Genomic DNA, 21,345 nt, shown 5'->3' on the forward strand with positions numbered 1-21,345 from the left:
ATTCCGCCAGGGTTTTTAGGCCAAGGACTCTAAAAATGGAGTCTCTAGCCACTGGGGGCTGGGGCTAGGGCAGGACCCTGCTCTCTTCTCACTCAAGAGAAAGAACTTTCTCACTGACCTTTGAAGATGGCTCTGGTGTTTATGAGTTGAGGAATCTGGGAACCACAACTGTCACCCAGAATTTCACGCCATGCATCCTACTCAAGTTCTGTCTGTGCTACACTGCCAAGGGTGGGCTGCGCTCCATGGGCTGTGCTCTACTCTGAGCCCAGTGTCAATAGATCTTTCCTGTCAGCCTTCTCGGCTGCATTCAGCTGCAAATCTCTTTCACTCTGTTGTTTTCTGGATTCTGCTGCTCTAGAATTTGTTTAGAGTTATTTTTACAGGTATTTTACAGGAATCTGGGGGGAGAGTTATGGTAGGTTTGGACTTCTACTCTGCTATCTTTGCTCCACTCCTGAAAGCTTTCTTTAGCTATGTCATTGAAGAGTTGGGACTTGCACAATCTAGTATGGACCATCCTAAAATTTATGAAGAAACTGACCGCTATGCCATGTAGAAGATTGGAACTGTATTATCAGTTGGCCATGTGTTGGGAGCTCTTTCCATTGGAATCATGTTACATGAACTCATCAAGTTACTGTATCATGCCAAGTATTCAAAAATTGGTGTCATTTGCATTGGCACTTGGTGGAATAGGTGTAGGGTTCAGTAGTGCTAACTGGAAAAGCTATGGATTCTTGCTTTATGCCTGAATTTGAACAAATTTTTTTTGGGAAATGCATAATGAAAAATATGGAGTTCAATGATGACCTAAATCAGGAATTAATTGCATACGCAAGGAGATGAATGAGTTTAATGCTGTTTTGGGAAATAGCATGTGTACCTTAGACTTCTATGAAGGTCACATTCTGTGGGTGGTGCTTTCTGCTCATATACTGACAAGGATAAACAAGAATATTTATAGACAACTTATGATGTGGGAATCAGAAACATTGCGATGGAATCTTCCATTTTTGCAGCAATGTGTGAAGCTAGTGCTATCAAAGCTGCTGTCATGTGTGTTACTCTCTAAATTCTCTTAGTGAAGATCAGATTAACAACTCATATTAGGTGCTTGTTGAGTATCAAAAGAGACCGCAGGAGTTAGTAGGATACTTAGTCAAGAAAAATCTTGGAGGAAAAGCATGAAAAATCTTGTTTTTTTTTTTTCATTTTAAGATATTACTATAATTGACTCCAATTAAAATATATCCCAATTGTACTGTCTCTAACACTTTGTAAATCAAATATCAAGAGAAAATAACTTGTTCTTAAAAAATGTATCCTCAGTGTTCAAACCTTGTGTACTTACATAAGACTCTCCTCATTGATTGAAAGAATAATTTAGGTCTATTCTACTTGCATGCTTAAGAAATGGTGTTAATAACTTTTATCCCACAACAAATTTTGGTTTTATGCAAATTCACCAGGTTTACATTCCAGTTTAAAGGAAGAAGACATTTTAAAGACTGAAAATGAACTAAGCTCACATCCCTTTTTTATTTTAAAAGTTTTTGAATAATATTATTTCAACTACATGAAAAACAATTTCAAGCATTCATTTAAAAAAAGTTTTGAGTTCTAAATTCTCTCTCTCTCCATCCCTTCCCCCTCTTAAGAAAGCAAGATATAGATTATACATATGCAATTATGCAAAATATTTTCTTATTAGTTATGTTATGGGGGAAAAGACTCCCCCCCCAAAAAGACAAAGAAAGTGAAAAAGAGCATGCTTCAATCTGCATTCAGACTCCATTGCTTCTTTCTCTGGAGGAGAACAACATTTTCTATCATGATTTCTTTGGAATTATCTTGGATGTTATTATTACTGAAAATGGTTAAGTGATTCAAAACTACAGGTTCCTTTTAAAATGAAAAATTCTACTTATGAAATATCTATGTGAATCACATAAATCTGGTCAGTATTCAGGGTGACTGTTATCAATAATTATTTAACATAGCATATTATTCACCCCTGAATGCCAACTAGCCCATGATTTTTATTCAGGAAGAATTTCTTGCCTTGTTTTGATAGCAGTTTCTAACCTAGAATTTGTAATATTTTGTTTGTCATTTCTGAGTTATGGATTCATGAAAAGTTTTAACTATACAGTTATTGACAGCTGTGGCAGTTTCCAGACTTCTCAACCAAAACATACACATACACAAGTGTGTGTGCATACATATGTATGTATGTATACATGTACACATACATATATATTAAGTGTGTGTATATATAGTGTGTATTATAATTTTGTGTATGTATATATATATACATGTGTGTATAAATACATGTATGAATGTTTGTGTGCATGTTTATGTGTATGTATACATATATATGTGTGTGTGTGTATATATTACTGTCATTCTACTTTAACTTTCATGAAGTCTCCTCCAACTGTTTCCAATATAAAATATTAGTTACATCCAGACTCCTAATTCTTTCACCACCTTAAATCAAAAAATGACCTAAACTAAATTCATCATTAGCAGTCTTGATGCCCTCACCCCTTTTAAAATGCATTTTCAGGCTTCTCTTGGCCTGGCACTCTAGTCTTTATTATTAGCAATATGGAGGAATTAATGTACGAGTTATAACTAGGAATTTTTGTAACTTGAGCTTATATAGAACTATAGACAGCACCTTGTACATCCCACCTTATTATCTGACTGTCTCCTTTTACTATACGAAATTTCAATTACTTTAAATTCAGGTCCTGGCAAAATCCTGCTTACTCTTGCTTAAGTATTACCCTGATTAAAATTGGCAGTGATAATTTCGTCTTTTATCTCCTTCGATCAGTTAGCAGTAGGCTTATTCCATAAAAAAATCAGTAATTAAAAGCTATATGTTAGCTATAATAAAAACAGGAAGTTTCAAAAATATTTTTCAAAAACTTGCCCTTTTATTTTATATGTAAGAAAACTTGAGGTGAATTGACTTGATTAGGCTCCATACATAGTAAGTATGTGAGGTGGAATTTGAATCCATGCCTTCACTCCTAGTTCACTGTTCTGATTTATTATGCTATGGTACCTTGACATACCATAAAAAGGTCCAGAAATAGGGATGAATATTTCAGGTTGATTTATTTGGTGCTATACTGTCAGCCAAGTTATCAAATCTTTGTATGAATAATTTTGTTTCTAATTCACAACATATCATATCCAAACAACATCAAATTAGTCACTTGGTTAAAGAAAATGAATAATGATCATTATTTGATTTTTGTTATACAAATTTATTTTAAAAATTGTTACAGAATATCAGAATTGTATCAAACAAATATAGGTGAGTTTTCCAGATCTTTTACTAGCACATTTTCTTCTTGGCTTGATTAATATTGCCAGTATCTGAAATTGCATGTGTAAAATTCATTTTGGTTAGATTTGTCCATAAAATCTATTTGTCCACTCAGAGTGTTGAATTTAAAATCAGAAGAACTTAGATGAAATACTGACTCAGATGCTTACTCTTTGTGGGACCATGGGAAAATCATTTTATATTCCTGTGTTTCAGGTTCTTCTTCTATGAAACAAAAAGGTTGGAATAGGTACGGTCACTTTCAGGTATAATACCTATTCAAAATCCTCTAAATCTTCACTTAAAATTTGAATTTATTTAAAATCCTCTATCTTTTGAGGTAAAAAGATATTTGTATATCTCCTAATAACTAATGTTGGGTTATGAGATTATTAAAAATGTTTTTTTGTAGGGTATTTCAATTCTAACATTCTATCTAAAGACACTTCTTTTAATGCCACCAATGTTGCTGTTTTGGCCATCAATATAATCATAGCTTACCCCATTTACTATTTGGTGTATAAATAAAAGTTTGTAGATTTCTAAGTCCACAAAGAGATATTCCAAATATTACATAGACAATATCTGTCATTATTATAACTAGACACTATTTTACACCAAAATGTTTTAACCCCAACCCTGTTTCCTTTATGATTGTTTAGGGGATGGAAAAATGACCTCTAGCTCATGATCTGAATTCTGTTCTCTCAGAGTCCGAAAGACAGCTCTTGATTGTGTTCTGATGTATTTCTGAAATTCTATTACTGTATTACCTTCATAGCAGCCAAAACATACATTTGTGACCTCATTTTTTTCTTGCCCCCTTTTCCACTCAATCAAACATGCACACACATTTCACTTGAACAGAGAAAAGCTCTTAACTCTGTTGACTCTTCAGGGAGAGGTATCATGTGACATCTTTTTTGATGGAAGATAGTCTATATTTTGCATGTCCCCCCACTTTATTTTTTTTCCTAGCAGACTTAGTATAGGGAAGGAAAGATTAATTTCCAGCCGATCATTCAACTGTGGCACTACTTCTATAATACTGCATATTTTTCAGGTTTGGTATTCTTAGTTTATGGATCAGTGGATCTTTAATTCTGAATTATTTTTTATGGAATTTGTTTTTCATAAGCTTGACCTGTCTCTTTGACTTAGTGTCAGGAAGTATTTTTTGCTGCAAACATAAAAGAGTGAAATATATTAAGAATGCTTCTCCTCCAGAGAGAAAGACTCCGAATTAGATTTGCCTTTACCTTGGTTCACCTTTACAATTCACTAATCTCACATTGCCTTACCTTTCTAGGACTTAAAATAATTAAATTATGAAAAAGAGTTTGGAAACATCCTTTGTCCTAAGGATTTTTTCATTAATTGCTTATTTTCTTTACTTCACTATGTTCACTATGTTTACTTCACTATGTTAGTGAAGTAATTTTGCTATTCATTATTTCCTTACAAATTTTATTCCTTATCAACTTGTTTGCTATGATATGTGGCTCTGGGGTAAAAATAATGATTAAAAATATCAGTTCTGTTCTGTTTGGGGGAGGACTGCTTTTGTAATTTCTTTGAAATAGGTGTTTCCAAACAAGGGAAACCTCTCTACCCATTCAAGTCATCATCACTTTTTCAATTTAGAGTCTTAAAAATCTGCCTAAAGCAAAGAGAACTTGGGACTTGGACATGGTTACATAGCCACTAGATGTCAGAGGAAACACTTGAACTTGAGGTTGAAGTGTTGCCTACCTTGAAGCCAGATCTCTGTTTATGGCATGAAGGTAAACTCTATGAATACCTTCCTTCCTTCCATTTCTCATTGTGTTTTTGAGACGGTCCTGTGTTTAAAAAAAATTAATGATGTTCTTGTTTAAGCAGGCCTTTCCAAATTGGAAAAGCTTTGCATGTGGATCTGATAAAAACTGTTTTAGACTGCATGTTTTATTTGAATCTTGCCTGTGGGATGATAAATTTTTTAAACATAATCACTCTCTCTCTCTCTCTCTCTCTCTCTCTCTCTCTCTCTCTCTCTCTCTTTCTGTCTATGTCTCTGTCTCTCTGTCTCTGTCTCTGTCTGTCTGTCTGTCTGTCTGTCTCTCTCTCTATCAGAGAGAGAGAAAATCTACTTGTCGTGTACGTAGTCAGTCTCCAAGTCAAGAAGACCTGGATTCATGTACTGCCTTTGACACATTCTTACTGAAGGGCCCTAGGCAAGTCATTTAATCTCACTGCCACAGGAAACCCTCTAAGAGGAAGTGTCGATCTATATTGACAGAGGGAATCTCTCATTGAAGACTTGCTACACTGATGAAAACACAGACCTGACCAAAAGAAAATTTTTAAAAAATCAGCCCTCAAAGAATTACTAAATTGTAAGGGACTGTGGTCTGTGTCAATGGAGGAACAAACCGCAAAAAAAAAGAAAAAGATAAAGTCCTGACTCACTGTAGTTTCAGAGTAGATGTATACCAAGATATCCTGTACTTGAAAGCAATCGTTTTGGGACATTATAGATTTATTATAGTGATAATTAAAACATCATTACAATTCTTCTTCAGGAATTATCTTCACCCAGGAAAATGAGATTTTATAATCACATTTTATTTGTTGCCCGAAAACATATCCACACTCATTAACCACTTTTTCTAAAGATATATATATGTATATATATACATATATATATTTCTGAAATTGAAATATACTCTCAAAGGAGAAATAGCATCTATAAGGGAGAATTTCAAAGACATATGCCACATAGACTCTGATGAAAATTATGATTAAGCTAGTTCACCTCTTGACCATTAAAAAGTAGCATCATTTTCATGTATGCTCTCATTTTTCTTATTTTTTTATATTCAGATATATATGTGTGTGTATATATATATATATATATATATATATATATATATATATATATTTGGTGATAATTATGAAGTTCATGTTATTAAAAAGATAAGAACCAGACCTATGTTGCTTTTTGGGGAGGGCAAGGGGCAAGAGTAATCTTGATCAAGTCAGTTTTTCTATCTGTGCCTCATTTTCCCAATCCATAAAAGTAGGAGGTTAGAATAACATAATAGGTGTGGGAACTCCCTGTACCAGCAATTTTTCTGCTATTATGAATCCTTAGATTATTGTATAGAACACTGAGAAGTTAACTAAATTTCCTAGAGTAACATAGCCAATATATGTTATTTGTGAGAACTGAACCTAAGTCATCCTGACCACAAAACCTCCACTAAACCATGCTGTCTAACAAATAACTAAACAAACAAATAAATAAATGAACAAGCAAATGTATTTACAAAGGAATAAATGAATGAATAGTTAAATAAAATGAATTCGTATATGACCACTCAAGGAGTGGTAAATTTGATGGGGATAAAATTCAGATATATAAGGTCTGACATGTTATTTATAAAAATAGTCTCATTAATTTTAAGTTGCATTGTGTGTGATGAATCAGGTGGCCTAAAGTATTATTGACTATAAAGATTTTTAGAGATAAGATAAAATATGAGTAAAGATAACATCTGGAATTATCCTGAGTCTTTTCCATTAGAAATATTCTGGAGCAAAATGGATTCTCCTTTGGCATGACTTAAAAATGTTCTTGTCTGAAAGTTATATCTCTCTTATGTTATCACGCTTTCTCTTCTTTACTTGCTAAAGGACATTGGATTCTCCAACTAAATGCACAGCTTCATTTTCCTAATATGGGGTCATTTGATTCATCATATGTTCAAAAGTGGTCATTTTTAATAGATATTTCCTAATAAATTTTCTTCATGAATAAACTAGCATAATTCTGTAATTTCATAAGTACCATGTATCTCAAGACATTAGTTTTTAATATGTTCTAAAATGTTGAAATGCAGTTTCCCTTAAACTGATTTTCTTCATTAATTGAAATGGATTAATTGAAATGGGTAAGGTAAAAGGAGAGTTGAATTTGATGTCAGAGGAAGTGTGTTTGAATTTGAGGTCTTACATTTGTTACTGCAGTCATCTTGATCAAGTAATTTTTTCTCTCTGTGACTCATTTTCCAAATCTATAAAAGAAGGATCTTAGAATAAACAACTCCTGAATCCTCTTTCAGTCCTAAATCAGCAATCTTATAATCAAAACATTACTTCTTTCAATCACTTTTTAAGTATTTTATATAGTCAATTTTCCCATACCCCATTTAATAACAATTTATAATCTGGAACTAGAAGCCACATAGTCCAGGGAAGAAAAACTGTGTTGACATATATGTGTTGTCAATATTTCAAGTCCTGCTTCTAACTCATTTGGGTGTATGACTTGAGGCAACTTTCTAATATCATAAACAGAAAAATATCAAATATTAGTCAGTAAAAGGAGTTTCCTCATCAGGAAGGAAGACAGAGAGGTGAAGCAATGGTAGTCAGTGAACCTGGGTTCAGAATCTAGCACCGATGCTGATGATGTGACTTTGAGTAAGGTACTGAAATAGAGTGAGCTGGAACAGATGAACTTCCTCTGAAGTTCCATCTGTATCCATGATTCTCTAAACTTCCTTCGCTGATAAAATCATAAGTTTGGTGAAACACTGACACTTTAAATTTAGGATTTATTATAATAATTTAAAGATAAATTTCATTGAGTCAACTCTTTTGTTTGAAGATGGAGATTCTGTGCAGTTAAATCTGAACTGAATATTTCCATGGGGCTCAGAGTGCTTGGACAATGTGATTCCTCCTCTTTAAAGAAATGTTGACCTGACCAGGAGCTAGGCAGAGCTTTTTCTTCACTAGGTTCTCTTGGGCATATTGTCTTGCACATATTGTGTTCTTATGACGGCTTCTATGTAAATAACAACTATGTTTCTACAGAATATCCTAATGATCAGAAGAAAAGTGACGTTTGGAATAACTGTCTACCGAGCGACAAAGAAGAGGTTGTACTAATTCAAATCAACTGTTGATCATTATCATTGTTGTTACTCTCTTGCTCTTTTTGCAGGACAGAAGCACTAGTTAAACTAAGGGCAAAAATACCATTTTCCCCACAATTACAAATTCAAAATGTACCAACAAACTAGCTAATAATTTACAGAAGCACACTATGAATTATGTGAGGGTGAATAAACTAAAAATGAAAGCTAAAATCTAGCCTGCCACCTATTTTTGACAGTCCTTGAGCTAAAATTATGTATTTTTACTTTTTACACAAGATGTTATATTTTCAAATGTGAGAAAAAATTCTTAACTCATAGAAAATATAAAATCAGAAGTCAGGTGGGATTTGGCGGTCCGATTATGATTTCTCAAGCTCAAATTCAATGTCAAATATAAAACGTAAGGCAGGGCACATCACATTTTCTTCTTTTTAATCAAGGGAAATTATTGGTTGTAAAATATTATGTAAGACTATTAATTCAAATTATGTGTAAGTAAATACTTAGAGAATTAATGATTCTTTATAATATGTATAACTTATTTCCACTTATGTTTCTCTACATATTCATACAGATGTAAAACATTTGATGGAATAATTATCTTTCATAAAATAAATCTATTCATTTCGTCTCTATATTTTACACATTTCCATTTTTCTCAACAAATTTGAAAATTTATTTTGAAAAAAACACTGAAAACATGAGCAAAATATATAACTGGTTGATATCAAAATAAAATGAAATTACTGAAGATTCTATGTCAAAAATATTTGTCACTATTCCAATTTCCATTAAACCTATTAACACGAAGCTAATTGTATTCTGATTTATTATTTGTTAATTATTTTGTTCACTTGCAGTATAATACGACAGAAAGAATGCTGGATTTACAGTTCAAGGTGAACTATTCAAATTCAGATGCTATCATTTCTTTCAGTATAAACTCTCAGCATAAATTTCTCTCAGAATGAACTATAAACATATACTTAATCATTCTCATATGTATTGGCACTAGACAGCTATGATGAAATATATGTTGCGCACTCAACCTATGTAATGTAGAAACTGCAGAGAATATAATCATTCGGTATATATCAATTCTGTTAATTAACCATTCCATCACTTAGCCAGTTCGATTGTTTTGAGGATTACCACTTTGTAATGTAGTTTGAGGCCACTCCCCTTTACATTTTTAAATTTATTAATTCCCTTGATATTATTACTATTTTGTTCCTCCAGATGAATTTTGTTCTTTTTTCTAGATCTGTAAAGTAACTTTTCATAGCTTGATTGCTGTGACACTGAATAAGTAAAATTAAATTTAGATAGAATTATAATATTAGCTTAGCTTTCCCATGAGCAATAAATATTTTTCTAATTTTTCATATCTGTCTTTATTTATGTGAAAATTGTTTTGCAATTGTAATCTTATAGTTCCTGGGTTTGTCTTGACAGTAAATTCCCAAGTAATTTTTATTGTCTATCATTATTTTCAACAGCTAGGTGACAATAGATGGAATGATGAGCCTGTAATCAGGAAATCCTGAGTTTAAGTAAAGCCTCAGATGCCGTGTAAGCATGCACAAATCTCTGAACCCTGTTTGCCTCAGTTTCATCTTATGAAAGAAGAGATAGACAAGGAAATGGCAAAGAACTGCAGTATCTTTGTCAAGAAAACTCCAAACTTGGTAATGAGGAGTTGGATACCACTGAAACAACTGAACAAAAACAACTTTTTTTTTTATAGAATATCTATCTATCTTGGTAATATATAGAAATGCTCAAGATTTATATGGTTTTATTATACATCTTGCAATTTTGCTAAAGTTGTCAATTACTTCAGCTAGTTTTTAGGTGAATTTCTAGGATTTTGCAAAGACTGATAGGTTTGTTTTCTCATTGTCTGTTCTTCATTTTCTAATTGCTATGGCTACCATTTCTAGGACAATATATTGAATTATTGTGGTGATAATGGGCATCCTGGTTTCACACTAGATTTTTTTGGGAAGTGTTATCCCCATTATTGACAATGATTGATGATTGTTTTAGATATATACTCGTTATATTTTTAAGGTAACCTCCATTTATTTCTATGCTTTCCAGTCTTTTTAATAGTAATGGGGGTTTGTAGTGCCAATGTACCTACCTCAGCCATGAATATTCCTGTGCAGTTTGAATCGAAAAATGCCACAGACTCTCCACATGGAAGGCAGAACCAAAACATTTATTCAGATACCAGAAAGTAAAATCCATCACAGTAACAAAAATCTATGCAAAATAACAATGCAGAGAACAAAACCAGCCCCAAGCCTCCCCAAGTGAGGCTTCCCACAAACCAGCTCCGTTAAAAATTCACAAGCAGGCCCTCTTAAACAAAATCACAAAGCTCTTTCACTCACACTAACCAACAGCCTGCATACTTCCTAGCTCTGACTGCTCTCATAGCCAACTTCCTCTCAGCTCTAATCTAGCTCTACCTCTTCCTGTTTCACCCATTCAGCAAATTCTTCCCACCACAGACTCCATGTGACTCAGGCTCCCTTGTGACCCAGGCAGGTTACATGGGCCTATTAAGGAATATGATAGATTTTCCATTTAAATTACCATTACAGGGTTATATTTTGTCAAAAAAAATTTTCTGCATCTATTGAGATCTTATTTTTTGCTGATAATGTTATTAAAAGGGTCAACTATGCTAATATTTTCCTAATATTGAGCCAGCTCTACATTTCTAATAAAAATCCCATGAGGCCATAGCACATGACATTTAAGATATATTGCTGTAGTCACCTCTCTAATTTTTTCATTAATATTCTTTAGGGAAATTGATCTCTGCTTTCACTCTTTCTGGTTTAGGTATTGGCAACATATTTGGGTGTAAAAATAATTCGTCATGACTACTTCTTTGCCTATTTTTAAAAACAGTTTATATCTTGTTGTAATTAATTGTACTTTCATTGTTTTAAAGAATCTACTGCTGAACCGATCTTGCCCTGTTTTTTTTTTCCTTAGGGTGTTCAGCGATAAATTGCACAAATTCATATTCTAAGATGGGGTTATTTTAAGTATTATATTTCCTCTTCTGTTAATCAGGCAATTTATTTTACATTTAAATTTATTTATTTATATTTCGTTTTCCAACATTCAATTCCATAATATTTTGAATTGCAAATTGTCTCCTCATAATTCACTTCCTCACACCTAAACATAGCATGCATGTTGATTACCCCCTCTACCAGTCTTTTTCCTTCCATTTTTATCATCTTCCCCTCTTATTCCCTTCCCCTTTACTTTCTTGAAGGGCAAGAAAAATTTATATACCACATTGCCTGTATATCTTATTTCGCAGTTGCATGTAAAAACAGCTTTTTAACCTTTGTTTTTAAAACTTTGAATTCCAAATTCTTTCCCTTCTATCCTCCCCAACCACCCCCACTGAGAAGGCATTCAATTCAATATAAATTATACATGAGTGGTTTCGCAAAATACCTCCATAATAGTCGTATTGTGAAAGACTATATTTCCCTCCATCTCATATCTCCCTTCAATTGTTCTATTTCTCCTTTGATCCTGTCCATTTCCTAAAATGTTTGCTTATGACTACCCTCTCCCCAAATCTGCCCCCTTCTATCATCCACCCTCTTATCTTCTTCCCCCATTTTTTTGTAGAATAAAATACCCAGTTGAGTTTGTATGTGATTCACAAAAAAGTTGTGAAATTTTTTTCTAGCCCCTTTCATGTGAGATAATTTACCCCATTCTATCTCTCCCTTTCTCCTTCTCCCAATGTATTCCTCTCTCATCCGTTAATTGCATGTTTTAGATATCATTCCTTTATATTCAGCTCACCCTGTGCCATCTGTTTATCGATCTACCTAGCTAGTTAGCTGTCATCTACCTATTTCCTCCTGTTACCCTAATACTGAGAAATTTCTCATGAGCTGCACATATCATCAGTCCATTTAGGAATATAAACAATTCAACTTTAATAAGTCTCTTATGATTTTTCTATCCTGTTTAGTTTTTCATGCTTCTCTTGATTTTTGTATTTGAAAGTAAAATTTTCTATTCAGCTCTGGTCTTTCCATCAAGAATGCTCAAAAGAGTCCCCTTTTGCATTGAATTATTCTCCCACAGGATGATACTTAGATTTTATGGGTATATAATTCTTGGTTGTAATCCAAGGTCTTCTGACCTCTGGAATATCACATTCCAAGCCCCAAGATCCCTTAAGGTAGAAACTGCCAAAGTTCATGTTATCTGGATTGTATTTCCACAATACTCACATTGTTTCTTTCTGGCTGCCTGTCATTTCTCTGTGACCTAAGAATTTCATAATTTGACTATATTGTTCCTAGAATCTCTTTTAAGAGGCAATCCGTGGATTCTTTCATTTTCTATTTGACTCTCTGGTTTTAGGACATCAGTGCAGATGATGCCTAAATTCTGTTTTTTCTTTGGTCATGGATTTCTGGAATATCAACAATTTTAAAATTCTTTCTGCTGCATCTATTTTCCAGGCCAATGGTTTTTCCAAGGAAATATTCCATATTGTTTTCTTTTTTTCATTATTTTGCTTCTGTTTTATAATTTCTTGATTTTTCATTGTCATGAACTGCCACTTACTCCATTCTAGGTTTTGAGAAATTATTGTTTTCAATGATCTTTTGGACGTCTTTTTCCATTTGGCCAATTCTGGTTTTTAAGACATTCTTCCCCTCATTGGCTTTTTGGATTTATTTTGCCATTTGGGTTAGTCTATTTTTAAGGTATTATTGTCTTTAATATTTTGGGGGTCTCCTTTAGCAAGCTGTTAATTCATTTTTCATGATTTTGTTGCATCACTCTCATTTCTGTGCTCAGTTTCCTCTGCTTTTGATTTTCAAAATCCTTTTTGAACTGTTCCATGACCTATGATCAATTTCTATTCCTCTTGGATACTTTTCATATAGGAGCTTTGACTCTGCTGTCCTCCTCTGGTTGTATGCTCTGGTCTTCCTTGTCACCAAAGTAAGATTCTATAGTCTGAGTTCTTTTATTATGTTTACTCATCTTTCCAACTAAACACTTGACTTTCACACTCTTTTTCAAGGCAAGACTCTGCTTCCATTGGGAGGGGGGTATGACTGTGTATTGTCCCAAGCTACAGGTGTTTTGTATCAACTGCTGTATCCCCCACCATCTGTGGGCCCAGAGCTCCAGAAGGAGGCTCTGTTGCTGCTGCTGCTTCTGCCACTGCCATCAGCCACCACCACCCTGACACCCACCACACTGGGCCTAGGGTCAGACTTGGCCAGACCACTTGCTTTTCTTTCACCCAGGTCCCACAGAACTTTCCCACTGATTTTTTTTTGATGTTTTGAGGTTGTGAGGTCTCGAAATTGTCACACCTGCCAATAATTCAGTCCCTTGAGGTCTGCTGCTGCAGGTCTATGCTAGTATGACCCATGCCAGACTGCATTCTATCCCTTTCCTGGCACAAAAGACTCTTCCTGTCCACTTTCCATGCTGTCTTGGACTAAGGATTTGTTTCACTGTATTTTGTGTGTTGTGTAGCTGTAGAATTTGTTTGGAGTCATTTTTACAGGTATTTGGAGGGCTTTGGGGGAGAGCTCAGGGAAGTGTGCTTTTACTCTACCATCTTGGGTTAGCACCCCCCCCCCCCCGAATAGGAAAATTATTTTTTTTGTAAGTATTTGTCCACTCCATTTAGATAGATTTATTGGCAAAGAATTGGGTAAAATAAACTCAACTATTGTTTTAATTTCTTCTTCTTTGGAAGAGTCACTCTTTTGATTTTTGATAATGGTATTTGATTTTCTTGTTTGCAAGATGTAGTTTTTTTCCGTATTGCTTTAATTAGATTGATTATTTATTTTACTTTCTCTGAGATAATTATTCCAGTTTTTAAACATTGGTTGAACCATAATAGATTCTGCTTCACCCCCCCCCCCCCCTTACTTTTACTCTGTGTGTATATCAGTGCTCCAACCATATTTCTTGTAAAGATATTCTGGGATTTTGCTTTTCAATCCATTCTCTTAACTGCTTCCATTTTATGATTGAGTTCACAGTTATAATTACTAATTTTACATTTCCCTCCTTCTTCTTTTCTTCCATTTCTCTTTCTCTTCCATTTCCTTCCCCTCTTCTTCCTCCTCTTCTACCTTCTTTCTCCTTCTCCTTCCTGTTCTTATTTTCCTTTACCTCCTTAGCACCTTCCTTCTTTCTTCCTATCCCTCCCTCTACTCTCTCTCTCTCACTCTCTTCCTGTCCTTATACCCCTTTCTCTTATCATTACTCAAAAGCATTTTACCACTCCACTACCTCCTCCAACTAGCCATTCCCTTCCATTATACTTTGCCCTTCTTATCCCCTATGGGATAAGGTAGTTTTTGATATTAAATTGAGCTTTTATATTATTTCCACTTTGAAACAATTACAATAAGTGTTATGGTCAATCACACCTGGATTTTGTTCTTGATTGTAAAAACGAGTTTTTACTTCTTTTATATAACATAATGTACCCCACTAATCTTCTCCCTCCACTTTCTCCCAATGTAACATTCTTCCCTCTTAATATGCTTTTAATATCATCCCATCAAAATCAATTTACACCTATGACCTATATCTACATATCCCCATTCTAAATGCCCTCATAATGGGAAAGATATTAGTAATTATAAGTGTCATCTTTATGTATGTAGCAAAGTAAATACTTTAAATGTATTGAGTCATTATAAGATTGTTCTTTCCCTTTATCTTTTATGTTTCTTTTGAGTTTTGTATTTGGAAATCAAACCTTCACTTCAGCTGTGGTCTTTTTTTCTCTCCAAAATTCCACCTCTCATATGTATTTATTAATTTTGTGAAGTTAATTTACTTATTTTTTTCTTTTTCAACATTCACTTCCATAAGTTTTAAATATTGTACCCCTCATCCCCAATGTGACACACGATCTTCTATGGGTTCTATATATACATTCGTATTAAACATATTTGCACATTAGTCATATTGTGAAAGAGAATTAGAATGAATGGGAGGAACTATGAAAAAGAAAAACAAAAATAAAATAGTCCTCTTTGCTTTGCATTCATACTCCATAATTCTTTCTCTGGATGTGGATGGCATTTTTCCATTATGAGACCTTTTGAAGTATTTTAGTACTTTGCATTTCTGAGAAGGGTTAAGTCTATCAAAGCCAGTGGCTGCTACTGTTTAAAATATTCTTCTGGTTCAGCTCACTTCACTCAGCATCAGTTCACATAAGCCTTTCCAGCTTTTTCTGAAGTCTGTCTGTTGATCATTTCTTACATCACAATTGTATTCTATTACATTTATATACCACGACTTGTTCAGCCAACCCCCAAAAGAGAGACATCCCTCGATTTCTGGTTCTTTACCACCACAAAGAGAGCTGCTATAAATATTTTTGTACATGTCAGTCCTTTCCCATTTTTATGATTCCTTTGGACTACAGCCCTAGAAGTGATATTACCTGATCAAAGGGTATGCACATTTTTATACACCTTTGGAACTTTTATACACCAAATTTCTCTCCAGAATGGTTGGATCAGCGCCCAACTCCACTGTCAATGAATTAGTGTTCCAACTTTCCCAAATCTCCAACATTTATCAGTTTCCTGTTTTGACATATGGGTCAATCTAATAGGTGTTATGAGGCACCTCACAATTATTTTGATGTGTCTTTCTAATCAATAGCTATTTAGAGCAATTTTCATGTAACTATAGATACCTTTATTATTTTTTCCTCTAGGAAGTACTTTCTCAAATCCTTTGACCATTTATCGATTGTGGAATGACTTGGATACTTGTAAATTTGAATCAGTTCTTATTCTGGAAATGAGACCTTTATCAGAGATGCTAGTTGTCCCAGTTTTCTGCTTCCATCCTAATCTTGATTACAATAGCTTTGTTTGTTCAAAAACTTTTCAATTTAGTGCAATCTAAATTATTCATGTTGCATTTCATAGTGTTCTCTATGTCTTATTTGGTCATAAATTACTCCATTCTCCATAAATCTGACAAACTACTCCTTGCTCCCCTAATTTATTTATAGTATCAGCCTTTATATCCATATTGTGTGCCCATTCGGGACAAAATAATTCCTAATTATTGTTTTAATTTACTCTTCATTGGGGGTGAATTCACCCTTTTCATTTTTGATACTGGTAATTTGGCTTTCTTAATCAATTAACCCAAGCTTTTTTTTCATGAAACCAGCTCTAAGTTTTATTAGTTCATTAGTTTCATTAATTTCAATTTCATTTATCTTAACTTTTCAATATTTCTAATTTGATATTTAATTGAGGATTTTTTCTTTTCCTCCATTTTCTATATTCTTTTCCTATATTTTTCAGTTGCACGGACAATTCACTAATCTCTTTTTTCTCTATTTTATTCATGTAAGCATTCAGATTCCCCTAAGAACTACATTCACTGCCTCCCATAAAAGTTGTTTCATTATTGTCATCCTCTGGAATGAAGTTACTGATTGTTTCTATAATTTGTTGTTTGGCTCATTCTTTAGAATTAGATTATGCTGTTTCCAATTGATTTCTAGCCTATCTTTCCATGGCTCTTTTTTACAGACAATTTTTATTACATCATGATCTGAAAAGCATGAATTTAATATTTCTACCTTTCTACACTGTACTGTGAGGTTTTTATACTCTGTTATTTGTGAAATATTTGAATATGTGCCATGGAAAAAAAGTTACTTTCCTTTATATTCCCATTTAATTGTCTCCAGAGATCTACCATATCTACCTTTTCTAAAATTTTATTCACCTCCATAACTTTTTTCTTGTTTATTTTTAGTTTACATTTATAAAGTTCAGAAAGGGGGAAGCTGAGGTCCCTCACTAGTATAGTTTTGCTGTATATTTATTCCTGTAACTTCCTGTAATAGTAACTTAAGTGGAAAGATCTTTCTCATTCCTTAATATGCCCATTTGATCTGCTTAAATCACCCAGAAGACTAAGCCACATGTGGAGAAGGAGCTTGTTGAACAGGAGGAGGAGGAAGGGTGGAGTGGAACCAGGAGAAAGTGAGTGAACAGGGTATGGTCAGAGGGAAAGAGAACATAGGCTCTGGCTCATGACAGTTTATAGTGAGAAGGCCCTGACTGAGGAGGGGGAGGATTGAGAATAGCTTTGCCTCCTACAGTGATCATGTTTATTAACTTTTTGGTCACAGTGACAGATTTTGCTTTCTGGTTCTGGGATTCAACTTTCTGGAGTTTAAATAAATATTTTTCTTCTGCCTTCTATATGGAGAGTCTTTTGTATGTGGTGATTGAGAACTACGCTGGCATATTCATAGTTACCATGCTGTGGATATTGCCTTGGCGATACACTCCCTTAATTTCTCCAAGATTCTGGATGCTATACCACTTGGTGTATACATGTTGAGCAGTGATATTACTTCATTGTCTGTGGTGCTCTTTAGCAGGTTATAGTTTCTTTCCATATATCTTTTGATTAGATATATGTTTTCTTTTGCCTTTGCTGAGAGTAAGATTTCTACCCCTGCTTTTTTTTTTTTCATCTTAGGCATAATACATTCTCTTCCAACCTTTCACCTTCACCCTCTCTTTATCCCCGTGTTTCAAAGGTGTTTCTAGTAAATGACATATTTTAGGATTATAGTTTTTAATCCATTCTGCTATCCACTTCCATTTTATGGGAAGGTTCATCCCATTCACAGTCACTATTACTCTCTGTGTCTTTCTCTGCATTCTTTCCCCCTCTCTCCTGTTTAGTGTCGTATTTCTACCTTCTTCCTTTCCCTCCTGAAAAGAAATTTGCGTTCGACCTCTTCATCCCTCAATCTTCTCTCTCTTTTAGGAGCCCTCATCCCTTTTCTTTCCCCTTTCACCTCCTACTGTCTGTAGGGCAAGTTAGATTTTCATACTTGAATATTTTGTTCTCTGCTGGAACTAAATCCAATGGCAGTAAAATTCAAGAAATGTTCATATCTTTTCCTTCTTACCTTCTACTATAATAGGTTTTTGTGCGTCTTCATGTGATGTTGTTTCTGCTTTTCTGACTTCTCCTTTCCTTTTTCACATTACAAATCCTTTTTATCCCTTAATTAGTTTTTTGTCATCATAATCAGTTAAGTAATACCCATACTCCATGGCTATGTATATCCCCTTTAAATGTCATAATAAAGATACAAGTCTCATGTTTTACAGGTATCCTCTTCCCATGTAGGGATGTAAACTGACCTCACTGAATAACATGTTTTTTGTCCCTTTTTGTCTTTATCTGCCTCTCTTGAATTCTCTCTTTGGAGATCAAATTTTCCACTGAGCTCTGACCTTTTCATCAGGAATCTCTAAAAGTCTCTTATTTCATTGAATGTCCATCACCTTAACTGAAATATTATGCTCGGTTTTTCTGGGTAGTTGATTATGGGTTGTAATTCAAGCTCATTTGCCTTATGGAATATCATATTCCAAGATCTCTTATCTTTTAATGGAGAAGCTTCAAGGTCATATGTGATCCTGAATGTAGTTCCATGATATTTGAATTGCTTTTTCTGGGTGTTTGAAATATTTTCATCTTGGCCTATTAATTCTGGAACCTGTTTACAATATTCCCTGGCATTTTCAATTTGTGATCTCTTTCAGGAGGTGATTGATGGATCTTTTCAATGACATTACAGAGCAATTTTCCTTTATTCCATCCAGGTTCTTTTTTTTTCATCATGGCATTCCAGTACAACAATAATTCTTAAATTATCTGTCCTGAATCTATTTTCCAGGTCATTTTTTTAAATGAGATATTTTATATTTTTAAAATATTTTCTTGTTCTTTTGATTTTGTTTGATTCTTAAGGTAGTTGGTGGGATTACACACACACACACACACACACACACACACACACAGAGCACAGGGTGAGTTGAATAGGATGGGATCATATCTAAAGAAACGAAATTAATCAGTGAGAGAGGAATATATTGGGAGGAGAAAGGGAGAAACAGAATGGGGCAAATTATCACTCAAAAAAGAAGCAAATAAAAGACTTTTCAATGGAGGGAAAAAGGGGGGAGATGAGAGAGAAAACATGAAGCTTACGCTCATCATATTCGACTCAAGGAAGGAATAAAATGCACACTTATTTTGGTGTGAAAACCTATCTTACAATATAGGAAAGTGGGGGAGAAGGGGATAAGCAGGGTGGGGTGAATGATGGAAGGGAGGGCAATGGGAAGAGGGAGCAAATAGAAGTCAACACTTTTGAGGAGTGACAAGGTCAAAAGATAGAATAGAAGAAATAGTGGGCAGGATAGGATGGAGGGAAATATAGTTAGTCTTACACAACATGACTATTATGGAAGTCATTGGCAAAACTACACAGATATGGCCTATATTGAATTGCTTGCCTTCCCAATGGGGATAGGTGGAGAGGGAGGGAGGTAGAGAAGTTGGAACTCAAAGTTTTAGGAACAACTGTTGAGTATTGTTCTTGCATACAAATAGGAAATAAGAAATACTGGTAACGGTATACAGAAATTTATCTTGCCCTACAGGACAAAAGAGAAGATGGAGATAAGGGAAGGGAGGGGTGTTAGAAGGGAGTGCATATTGGTGATAGGGATAATTAGAATGCTCGGTGTTTTGAGGTGGGGGGAGGGGAGATATGGGGAGAAAATTTGGAACTCAAAATTTTGTGGAAATGAGTATTGAAAACTTAAATAAGTAAATTAAAATAAAACAAAAGACTAAAAGAGAGAATCGAGTTCAGGGAAGCTAATGACTATGAGATGAACCAAGAAGTTAGAAAACAAAACCAAAATTTGAAAAAATAGAAGACAATGTGAAACATCTCATTGAAAAAACAACTGACCTGGAAAATAGATCCAGGAGAGGCAATTTAAAAATTATGGGATTACTTGAAAGCCATGGTCAAAGAAAGAGCCTAGACATGATTGTCAAGAAATTTTCAAGAAAAACTGCCCTGATATTCTAGAACCAGAGCGCAAAATAAATATTGAAAAAATCCACTGATCACTTCCTGAAAGAGACCCCAAAATAGAAACTCCTAGGAATATTGTGGCCAAATTTCAAAGTTCTGAGGTCAAGGAGACAATATTGCAAGCAGGTAGAAAGAAACAATTTGAGTATTGTGGAAATACAAACAGGATAACACAGGATCTGTCAGCTTCTACATTAAGGGATAGAAGGGCTTGGAACAGTATATTCTAGAAGTCAAAGGAACTGGAATAAAAACCAAAAATCACCTACCCAGCAAAACTGAGTATAATACTTGAAGGGAATAAATGGTCATTCAATGATATAGAGGACTTTCAAGCATGCATGATGAAAAGACCAGAACTGTATAGAAAATTTGACTTTCAAACACAAGAATCAAGAGAAGCATGAAAAGGTAAACAGGAAAGAGAAATCATAAAAGACTTTCTAAAGCTCAACTGTTTACATCCCTACTTGGAAAGATAATATTTGTAACTCTTGAGACTTTTCTTTGTATTTGGATAGGCAGAAGGATTACACACACACACACACACACACACACACACACACACACACACAAACATATGTATGTATAGACAGAGAGTACAGTTTGAGTTGAATCAGAAGAGATGATATCCATAAAAAAATAAAATAAAATAAGGGGTGAGAGAGGAAAATACTGGAAGGAGAAAGGGAGAAATGGAATGGGGCAGGCTATAGTTCTTAAAAGAGATAATAAAAATCTTCAATGGAGGAGAAAAGAGAGAAGGTAAGAGGGGAAAAGTGAAGCTTACCATCTTCACATATGGCTTAAGGAGGGAATAACATGCTCACTAAATTTGGTATGAAAATCTATCTTACACTACAGAAAACTAGGGGAGGAGGGGACAAGGGGGGTTAGGGGGATGATAGAAGGGAGGGAAAATAGGAGAAGGGAGTAACTAGAAGTAAACACTTTTGGTAAGAGACAAGGTTAAATGAGAGAATTAAAAAAAAGGAGGGGGGACAGGTTGGATAGAGGGCAATATAGTTAGTTATCCACAGCATGATTATAATGTAAGTCTTTTGCAA

At 34.3% G+C, this 21,345-nt stretch overlaps 1 pseudogene; it reads left to right on the forward strand.

The window, feature by feature from the left end:
- The first annotated feature begins 415 nt into the window (after positions 1 to 415).
- LOC140512421 (uridine phosphorylase 1 pseudogene) lies at positions 416 to 1,242 on the forward strand (annotated as a pseudogene).
- Positions 1,243 to 21,345: the final 20,103 nt, after the last annotated feature.

This window comes from Notamacropus eugenii, chromosome 6, assembly GCF_028372415.1.
Source record: "Notamacropus eugenii isolate mMacEug1 chromosome 6, mMacEug1.pri_v2, whole genome shotgun sequence".
NCBI lineage: Eukaryota > Metazoa > Chordata > Mammalia > Diprotodontia > Macropodidae > Notamacropus > Notamacropus eugenii.